This window comes from Pelophylax lessonae, assembly GCF_965119305.1.
Source record: "Pelophylax lessonae genome assembly, chromosome: 11".
NCBI classification, from domain to species: domain Eukaryota; kingdom Metazoa; phylum Chordata; class Amphibia; order Anura; family Ranidae; genus Pelophylax; species Pelophylax lessonae.
In genome coordinates this window covers 220,618,237-220,629,187 of record NC_138778.1, presented here as the reverse complement: position 1 = coordinate 220,629,187, position 10,951 = coordinate 220,618,237, and the positions used below count along the sequence as shown (strand labels likewise).

The 10,951-nt window shown below is 45.7% G+C and overlaps 1 long non-coding RNA gene across 1 annotated transcript; it reads right to left on the bottom strand.

Annotated features, from left to right (window-relative positions):
* Positions 1 to 9,811: 9,811 nt before the first annotated feature.
* On the bottom strand, positions 9,812 to 10,265 carry LOC309566299. Its single transcript, XR_014225863.1, has 2 exons — positions 10,165 to 10,265; positions 9,812 to 9,856 (listed from the first exon to the last, which is right to left on the bottom strand). It is a non-coding gene; the product is annotated as an uncharacterized lncRNA (long non-coding RNA).
* Between the last annotated feature and the right edge of the window lie 686 nt (positions 10,266 to 10,951).

Genomic DNA, 10,951 nt, shown 5'->3' with positions numbered 1-10,951 from the left:
TCATGTCTACAAACTAGGGGAAAGATTTCTGTCATTTTTATTTATTTATTTATTTATTACTAGTAATGGCGGCGATCTGCGATTTTTATCGGGACTGCGACATTGCGGCGGACAGATCGAACCCTAACTGACATTTTTCACACTTTTGGGGGGGACCATTGACAATACTACAGTAGTCAGTGCTAAAAATATGCACTGTTACTGTACTAATGACACTGGCAGGGAAGGGGTTAACACCAGGGGAGATCAAAGGGTTAAATGAGTCCCTAGGGGGTGCTTTCTAACTGTGGGGGGGGGGGGGTGGGCTTGCTGAATGAACACAGAGACCTGTGTTCCTAAATTTGAGAATCCCTGTGTTCATCACTGACAGAACAGCGGTCTGTCCGCGGCAAATGGGCGCATGCATGCGCCCCCGCTAGCGGTCCCACGAAGTTAAGTGGTTAAAGCGGAGTTCCAGCCTCAAATTGAACTGTACACCATCCGCTTGCTCTACATTACCTGAAAAGGGAATTGGATAATGACAATTTTTTTTTTTATTTACTTACCTTGTTTTTAAAGAAAAATATACTCACCTTCCCTCCACTTCCTCCCTCTGCGGCCTGTAGGCCTCTCATGGGACCCTTACTTGGTGCCCAGTGTAGGCCTCTCATGTGACCCTTGCTTGGCACCCAGGGTAGGCTTCTCATGTGACCTATACTTGGCGCCCAGGGTAGGCCTCTCACGTGACCCTTGTTTTGCCCCCAGGGTAGGCCTCTCATGTGTCCTTGCTTGGCGCCCAGGGTAGGCCTCTCATGTGACCCTTGCTTGGCGCCCAGGGTAGGCCTCTCATGTGACCCTTGTTTTGCCCCCAGGGTAGGCCTCTCATGTGACCCTTGCTTGGCGCCCAGGATAGGCCTCTCATGTGACCCTTGCTTGGTGCCCAGGGTAGGTCTCTCATGTGACCCTTGCTTGGCGCCCAGGGTAGGCCTCTTATGTGACCCTTGCTAGGCACCCAGGGTAGGCCTCTCATGTGACCCTTGCTTTGCGCCCAGGGTAGGCCTCTCATTTGACCCTTGCTAGGCGCCCAGGGTAGGCCAATCATGTGACCCTTGCTAGGCACCCAGGGTAGGCCTCTCATGTGACCCTTGCTTGGTGCCCAGGGTAGGCCTCTCATGTGACCCTTGCTTGGTGCCCAGGGTAGGCCTCTCATGTGACCCTTGCTTGGCGCCCAGGGTAGGCCTCTTATGTGACCCTTGCTTGGCGCCCAGGGTAGGCCTCTCATGTGACCCTTGCTTGGCAGCCAGGGTAGGCCTCTTATGTGACCCTTGCTAGGCACCCAGGGTAGGCCTCTCATGTGACCCTTGCTTGGCGCCCAGGGTAGGCCTCTCATGTGACCCTTGCTAGGCGCCCAGGGTAGGCCTCTCATGTGACCCTTGCTAGGAGCCCAGGGTAGGCCAATCATGTGACCCTTGCTAGGCACCCAGGGTAGGCCTCTCATGTGACCCTTGCTTTGCGCCCAGGGTAGGCCTCTTATGTGACCCTTGCTTGGCGCCCAGGGTAGGCCTCTCATGTGACCCTTGCTAGGCTCCCAGGGTAGGCCTCTCATGTGACCCTTGCTAGGTGCCCAGGGTAGGCCTCTCATGTGACCCTTGCTAGGCGCCCAGGGTAGGCCTCTTATGTGACCCTTGCTTGGCGCCCAATGAGAGGAAAATCATGGAGGATGTGACAAACAACCACCACCCTACTATCCCTCCTTACAAGACCTCTTATATATGTGATGGATTAACAACTGGCAAATGGTTTTCCTATTGGAATGACATGTAAATGGCGCTTTCTTGCAGCCTTTGAACTGATTTCGATCCACTTTGTGCTTCCTGAAAAAAAAAAAACATCCATTTGCTCCCGTTGCAGCCTCCTTGTTGATCCTTCTCAGTCCATGGAGTCAAAGCTGACTTAATTGCTGGGAGCCCATAAAGCCATGCGACTCTGCAATGTCACCCTATTGTCCGGCTTTGTTTACACCGTTAGGGAACACGTTCTTGCTTCTTTTTGGCTTTACTAATGCAGCCAACCTGATCTGTATTATTCAGCATCACGCCCGCTAGCTGCTTCTCCATTTCAGCTCTTGAAATAAAGAAAGGAGCTTCTCTTTTCTGTCTTTGTCATCTTCTCTGCCTCTGGCCACTGAAGAAACTTCAATTTATTGTTAGCTTGGATTGTGCATCCAGAATAAACAAATAGGGGAAAAAAAGAAGAAAAAAAAATAACTTTCTTTGCAAAACACCTTTAAAGGATATCTAAACCCAAGAATAATAATGTAATATTTTGCAGCTTAATAATCCTTAGATGTGGTGGCTGCTTTCATTTTCCATTTTAAGGCTAAGAACATTTTTGGCAAGTACAGAAAATACAGGGTCAGTGCAAGGACTTTTGTCTACACAGGCAAAGGTGCATTTTCCCCATTCTCCATCCCAAAAGCAGCAGTGGAGAGGAAAGGGGGGAAGCCGGCAGCGCTGCGAGGTGGGGGACACACAGGGAGGATAGTGTACAGAGAAGGTTATCCGTGCAACTGAAGATAATTGCAGGAACCAATCCCCTGTTTGTCTTCCTTTGAAGTACCTGAAAGCCGGTGGGAGGGAGAGGAGGAGAAGCTGCTGCAAGGGGATCAGTGCCTGTAATTGCCCCCCTTGCACCAATCATCCCCTCTCCTGCCTACATCTGACTCCCCTGCTGTCTGGGCCCCCCGCTGGCCCGTGCCTGGTACAGGAGGACCAGTGCTATCATCTTAACAGCAGCACTAGGCTGGGGATTTGTATTTTCTACCAACTTACTCCTGGTGCCCTAAGGCGGCTGCCTAATCAGCCTTATGCTGCTAACTGCACTGAGAAAATACACTATATTACCAAAAGTATTGGGACGCCTGCCTTTACACGAACATGAACTTTAATGGCATCCCAGTCTTAGTCCATAGGGTTCAATATTGAGTTGGCCCACCCTTTGCAGCTATAACAGCTTCAACTCTTCTGGGAAGGCTGTACACAAGGTTTAGGAGTGTGTCTATGGGAATGTTTGACCATTCGTCCAGAAACGCATTTGTGTGGTCAGGCACTGATGTTGGAAAGAAGGTCTGGCTCACAGTCTCTGCTCTAATTCATCCCAAAGGTGTCCTGTCAGGTTGAGGTAAGGACTCTGTGCAGGTCAATCAAGTTCCTCCACTCCAAACTCGCTCATACATGTCTTTATGGACCTTGCTTTGGGTACCTGATGGTGCATGTCCAGACGGTCCAAAATGCCTTCTTCAAATAGGATGCAGTGGAATCCTGAGGTATTATCTGGTTTCTTCAGGGGTGCCTTAGCAAAATGCCTAAAAATTTTCCCAAATTCCCCAAAAATTGTTAACCAGCAGGTGGATCAAACATGGCTTTCTTTTTTCACATAAAACCACAGGTTTTAATTATGCAGCATTACAACCTTGGGGACCATGCAGGCCAGCTGCTGGCATTCTAACAACTGATGATGTCATAGTCTTATGTCAAACTATTAGTTTAGTTTTTCTAACATTTTAGAATAGGGTAACTAAAGATTGTGCATCATTTTAAAAGGTGCCTTGGCTGAAAACAGGTTGAGAAACACTGCTCTAGATCCTCTATTCATGATGCTGTGTCTGTCATCTCCATTTTGAGATTTGCTATCTCTGATTTGTAGACGGTTTCCAACATTGAGATGTATATACAAAACAAAATGATAGAGAAAGATGGGGCTTTGCGGGCCAGTGGGAGTAGAAGGATCAGACAAAGAACCGTTTGTAAAACCAAAATTACATTTTATTTGTATAAAGAACAATAAAACTCAGCATGGACTACCATGCATATGTGATGACAAAGGACTGAGATGTATAGTTCTAAGTCTTATCCTGTTGGTAAGAAGCCGATGTAAGAAGGTAGGACATCTTCCTCCATGTCCCAGGTAGGAGGTCATTGTTCTGGTTGAGTTGAGTCCGTAGATTGGGATCATGGAGGTACAGGGCCCATGCTATAGGAAGGTGGGTCAGAGGTTGCGACCTGTATGGGCACAATGTTGGAAAGATTCACATGGGAACTCCACAGATTAGTCGACCAAAGTATAGCTGTTAAGGAAGATCGGTCAGTCTTAGTGTTCAGATTTAGGGGGCTTACTCTGCCATCAGCCATCCACACCCCTTTGTTTTTGGGTTTTAATATTCTTTACAATATTAATCTAGACTTTTGTTAATGTCTGCGAATGTATGACCAATAGTTTCCAATTTTTATTTAGTAAGATGGTATGTTGAATTCCCCCATTGGTATGTTCCTCCATTCCTAGTGTTTAGATTGACTTAAACATTTCCAAAATTTCCCTTTCCACGCAGCAGAGCCCCAAACCCAGGAGAACTTCTTGAATCATTTTTGGCATCCCCAAACAATCAAAAATATCATCTTTTGATCAGGGACCACCAGTCCACCAGAAATACAATTGATTCTGTTGTTGGTCCCAAAACTGTTAAAATAACTATCAAATGAATGCTATCGGGAGCTCTGAATCATTAGAAATGCTATTCATTCTTTCAAGGGTCCCTCAGAAAATTAGAAATATCATCCATTCTAGCCAAGGTCTCCAGATCATCAAAAGTGCCATTCATTCCTCAGTGGCACCCAGACTATCATAAATGTAATTTATTCTTTCAGGGGCCCTTTGAACCATCAGAAATTTCATTCATTCTTTCAAAGGCCCAAACCATCTGAAATGCCTTCCATTTTATGGGAGGTCCCCAGACCATCATGTCAGAATATTTATACAGCTCTGAATATAACAGTGTCTATTTATGTCAATAAGCAAAGATCTGTGAGGTAGGAGAATCTCCACTTATTTCCACAAATCAATATGTAGCGAATTATTTTTATCGATCAATTTCTTTTTAAAAGCATATACCAATCTTAGTGAAAACAGTCTACAGTAGGGAATATATAAGAATGTTTATTCACAAGACATGTAATCACAATAAATGATCAGACTTGAGATGACACAAAAAGATAACTCTACATAAAATACAAACTTAAACCGATAAATGCAATATGATGTGTAGCTCAATAATGAAAGTAAAAATAAAGCAAGATTACGTTTTCCCCAGATGTAGTAGAAACCATATTTAAATGTTTTATATAATCAGACAACAATTGTCTGCGAATTGCGAAGTCCGACAGTCACTCCACTGCAGATGGAGCGAGAGTAGGCCATGCAAAACGTGAGACTAATACGCCAATATGCGCTAAATCTGATATTAATAAAAATGTTATAAAAAGCAAAAATCAGCTCTTGGAGAAAAATCTACATATGGTTAATACGGCTGGGACTGTACATAAATAGACACTGTTATATTCAGAGCAGTATAAATATTCTGACAATCAGAAATGTTATTGATTTTTTGGGGAGAGGGGGTTCCACCATCATCCGAAATACTATTCATTCTATGAGGGTTACCATACCACAAAATGTCATTCATTCTATAAGGGGGAGAATTCCCTGAACCACCAGAATGTCATTCATTCTCTGGAGGACTCCAAGATCATCAGAAATACCATTTATTCTTTTTTGGGCCCCCAGCCATCAGAAATCTGCATTCTTTTATTGGCCCCTCATCCATCAGAAATGTCATTCATTCTTTCAAGGCGCCCTAGACCATCAGAAATGTTATTCATTCTATCAGGGGTTCCTAAACTATCAAAAATGGAATTAATTCTTTCAGGGGTCACAGACCATCAAAATTGTCATTCATTCTATCGGGGGTTCCCAGACCATCAGAAATGTAATTTCTTCTATTGGGGGTTCCCAGACCATCAGAAATGTCATTCATTCTATCAGGGGACCCAAATCATCAGAATTGTCGATCATTCTATCAGGGTTCCCCAGACCTTCAGAAATGTCACAGATAAAAATATATGTTCGCCAGCACACCATGGATCTTGCATAGCAGTTCCAAAATTTATATTATGAAAAGATCACATCACAAAAGGGTAAGTGCAACATTTCGGAGCCACGCAGGACTCCTTCATCAGGCATGTGAGATTGCATTCCAAAGCAGTGTCTCTGCTGCGCTCAAGTGGTACGTGAGAAGGCAAGTGATCTTGTGTGGTCTTTGTACACACCACCTAAGGTCTTGCTGCCCCCTTAGGACCATGGGAATCCAAATGCACTGGAAAACAACAACAAGAGAAGGGCGCACCAACCTTGTGCATTACCACTACAACAGTTTATTAGAGTCCAAAAAAGGTAGCATACATTGTACTCACAAACACCTGAAGATTGCACGTATGTAAGGAAATTGGAACCAATCACCTCCAGGACTTCCAGGATTCTCCTATGGTGCTGGATGACGTGATGGTTTCCGCATATACCTGGCTGATGTGTTTTAGATTGCATGCCTGACGAAGGAGTCCTGCGTGGCTCCGAAACGTTGCACTTACCCTGTTGTGATGTGATCTTTTCTCAATAAAAAGTTTGGGACTGCTATGCAAGATCCATGGTGTGCTGGCGAACATATATATTTATCTGTAATATATCCAGTGTCCAGCTGGTGATCGCTACAGCACCTGCTATAGGTGTGCCCTATTAGGGGTTCCCAGACCATCAGAAATGTCATTCCTCCTATTGGGGTTCCCAGACCATCAGAAATGTCATTCCTTCTATTGGGGGTTCCCAGACCATCAGAAATGGTATTCATTCTATCAGGGGACCCAAACCATCATTCATTCTATCAGGGATCCCAGACCATCAAAAATGTAGTTCATTCTATTTGGGGTTCCCAGACCATCAGAATGTAATTTCTTCTATTGGGGGTTCCCAGACCATCAGAAATGTCATTGCTTCTATCGGGGGTACCCAAACCATCACATATGTAATTCATTCTTTTGGGGGTTCTCAGACCATCAGAATTGTCATTCATTCTTTTGGGGGTCCCCAGACCATCAAAAATGTCAATCATTCTATTGGGGGTTCCCAGACCATAGGAGATGTCATTCCTTCTATTGGGGGTTTCCAAACCATCACATGTGTAATTCATTATTTTGGGGGTTCTCAGATCATCAGAATTGTCATTATTCTTTTGAAGGTTCCCAGACCTTTAGAATTGTCATTCATTGTAACAGGGTCCCGATACTCTTAGAAATGTCATTCATTCTATTAGGGTCCCCAGACCATCAGAAATGTCATTGCTTCTATTGGGAGTTCCCAAACCATCACATATGTAATTCATTATTTTGGGGGTTCCCAGATGATTAGAATTGCCATTCATTCTTTTGGGGGTTCCCAGACCTTGAAAAACGTCATTCCTTATATTGGGGGTTCCAAGACCATCAGAAATATCATTGCTTCTATTGGGGGTTCCCAAACCATCACATATGTAATTCATTCTTTTGGGGGTTCTCAGACCATCAGAATTGTCATTCATTCTTTTGGGGGTTCCCAGACCAACATAAATGTCATTCATTCTATTGGGTGTTCCCAGACCATCAGAGATGTATTTCCTTCTATTGGGGGTTTGCAAACCATTACATATGTAATTTATTCTTTTGGGAGTTCCCAGATCATCAGAATTGTCATTATTCATTTGGAGGTTCCCAGACCTTTAGAATTGTCATTCATTGTACCAGGGTCCCCATACTCTTAGAAGTGTCATTCATTCTATCAGGGCCCCCAGAAATGTCATTGCTTCTATTGGGGGTTCCCAAACCATCACATATGTAATTCATTCTTTTGGGGGTTCTCAGACCATCAGAATTGTCATTTATTCTTTTGGGGGTCCCCAGACCATCAAAAATGTCATTCATTTTATTGGGGGTTCCCAGACCATCACATGTGTAATTCATTATTTTGGGAGTTCCCAGATCATCAGAATTGTCATTATTCTTTTGAAGGTTCCCAGACCTTTAGAATTGTCATTCATTGTAACAGGGTCCCCATACTCTTAGAAATGTCATTCATTCTATTAGGGTCCCCAGACCATCAGAAATGTCATTGCTTCTATTGGGGGTTCCCAAACCATCACATATGTAATTCATTCTTTTGGGGGTTCCCAGATGATTAGAATTGCCATTCATTCTTTTGAGGGTTCCAAGACAATGAAAAATATAATTCATTCTGTTGGGGGTTCCCAGACCTTTAGAGATGTCATTCCTTCTATTGGGGGTTCCCAAACCATCACATATGTAATTCATTCTTTTGGGGTTCCCAGACCTTTAAAATTGTCATTCATTCTAACAGGGTCCCAATACTTTTAGAAATGTCATTCATTCTATCAGGGCCCCCAGACCATCAGAATTGTCATTCATTCTATCAGGGGGCCCCAGACCATCAGAATTCTCATTCATTCTATCAGGGGGCCCCAGACCATCAGAATTGTCATTCATTCTATTAAGGGGCCCCAGACCATCAGAATTCTCATTCATTCTATCAGGGCCCCCAGTCCATCAGAATTGTCATTCATTCTATCAGGGGCCCCAGTCCATCAGAATTGTGATTCATTCTATCAGGGGGCCCCAGACCATCAGAATTGTTATTCATTCTATCAGGGGGCCCCAGACCATCAGAATTGTTATTCATTATATCAGGGGGCCCCAGACTGTGTATTCTCTTGGCCTGTTGCTGTCATCTTGGGCAGTTTTGGTGTTGGTAAAATGTCGCATTTGCAGTTGGCTTTTCCAGTGCTCACAATGGTGAGTGAGAGAGGGAAGGCAGGAATGGGAGAGGTAATTAGAGCCTGCGGTGCCTCTCTGGGGTAATATGATGCAGCTATTGTGTCAGCGGCTGACGGCTGGGTAAAGGGAAGTTGCAGGCATTTTCCTAACCCCGGGATGTCTTATATCTCACACTTCATCACATTAGATGGTGGAATTAGGAAGGAAGAGGCTCTTGCACAATCACAGAAGTATTGGAACGCTTAATTTGTTTCTCGATCACTTTTAACAGCCACAGGTGCAATGTGCAGCAGGCCTAAGATGGCCGAATACAGGACAATGCTTATTTTATCACCCATCTTTACCGTCCCCCCGGTCCACCCCGAGCCAAGCCTCACGCCGGGGTACTTATTCTGTATTTTCAGCCATGTGCCTGCTATAACTATGTGCCTTCAGCTCCCAGATCACTGTTAAAAATAATGACAAAGAACGAGCCTTCATGTCTAGTGAATGAATCCCAAATGTCCTTAAGACTGAACTCCAGCTAAATGCAGTCAAAATACAAGGATCATGTGTATTCTTCTTGAATCTCGGTGATCTTTGTGTATTTCTTCCAGATCTGTGCAGTAATCCAGTGTGAGACTTCCTGTAATAAAGACCGGTCACTGCTTCCCCCTCTCCTAGTGCAGGGGGACTGGTCTTGTCTCCGCCCCCTCCTGTAGTTTTCTGCAGACAGCCTTTAGTGGGTGGAGCCTACTGGGCCCCTCCCACACCTCTGCTCCCTCTCCTTGTGCAGGATGACTGGTCTGGTCTCCGCCTCCTCCTGTCGTTTTCTGCAGGCAGCCTGTAGTGGATGGAGCCAGCTCTGCTCCCTCTTCTTGTGCAGGGTGACTGGTCTTGTCTCCGCCCCTCCTATAGTTTTCTGCAGGCAGCCTGTAGTGGGTGGAGCCTGCTGGGCCCCTCCCACAGCTCTGCTCCCTCTCCTTGTGCAGGGCGACTGGTCTTGTCTCCGTTCCTCCTGTAGTTTACTGCATGCAGCCTGTAGTAGGTGGAGCCTGCTGGGCCCCTCCCACAGCTTTGCTCACTCTACTTGTGCAGGGTGGCTGGTGTTGTCTCCGCCCCTCCTATAGTTTTCTGTAGGCAGCCTGTAGTGGGTGGAGCCTGCTGGGCCCCTCCCACAGCTCTGCTCCCTCTCCTTGTGCAGGGCGACTGGTCTTGTCTCCGTTCCTCCTGTAGTTTACTGCATGCAGCCTGTAGTAGGTGGAGCCTGATGGGCCCCTCCCACAGCTTTGCTCACTCTACTTGTGCAGGGTGGCTGGTGTTGTCTCCGCCCCCTCCTGTAGCTTTCTGTAGGCAGCCTGTAGTGGGTGGAGCCAGCTCTGCTCCCTCTCCTTGTGCAGGGTGACTGGTCTTGTGTCCGCCCCCTCCTGTAGTTTTCTGCAGACGGCCTGTAGTGGGTAGGGCCTACTTGGCCCCTCCCACAGCTCTGCTCCCTCACCTTGTGCAGGGTGACTGGGCTTGTCTCCGCCCCCTCCTGTAGTTTTCTGCAGGCAGCCTGTAGTGGGTGGAGGCTGCTGAGCCCCTCCCACAGCTCTGCTCCCGCTCCTTTTGCAGGTTGACTGGTTTGGTATCTGTCTCCTGTAGTTTTCTGCAGGCAGTCTGTAGTGGGTGGGGGCTTTTTGGTCCCTCCCACATCTCTGCTCTCTACACAGGCTTTGTACAGCACAGTGATGATGCCACTGCTACTTTTACAAGGTACTATCTGGATTTGTAAAGGTACTTGTTGCATTCGAGTTGGATTTATATCCTTTTTGGCTATTGAGGAATATATTTGTGTGAAACTTCTTTCTGATCAGGGATTAGCTTTAAAGGACAACTGTTACCATACTATCCTTTAACTCCCTCCCCTTCCTCCCCCCATACTGAGCTGCACTAACACCCCATTATCCCAGCTTCCTACTTATGCCATGTCCTATGCACTCTTTACTTTGGGCAGGAACTCTTTTTCATCACTGGCCAGGGACTTTACTTGTATGGGGCCGCCCCAGACACTGGAGCTGCATCCCAACACAGCCGCATACAAGCCTACGAGGGTTAAATCATTATCATCTATAAATCAGGCTGCGGGATAGCTAACACATGAATGAGCTAATCTTGCAATGCCATATTCATGCTGTTGTTGCTGAGTAACCAGCAGTAGAAAATGTATAAAGCTGGTAACCAGTAAAATACTATAAAAATGAGTGCTAATATTTGCACTTAGTGCATATGACAGGCTAATTTTG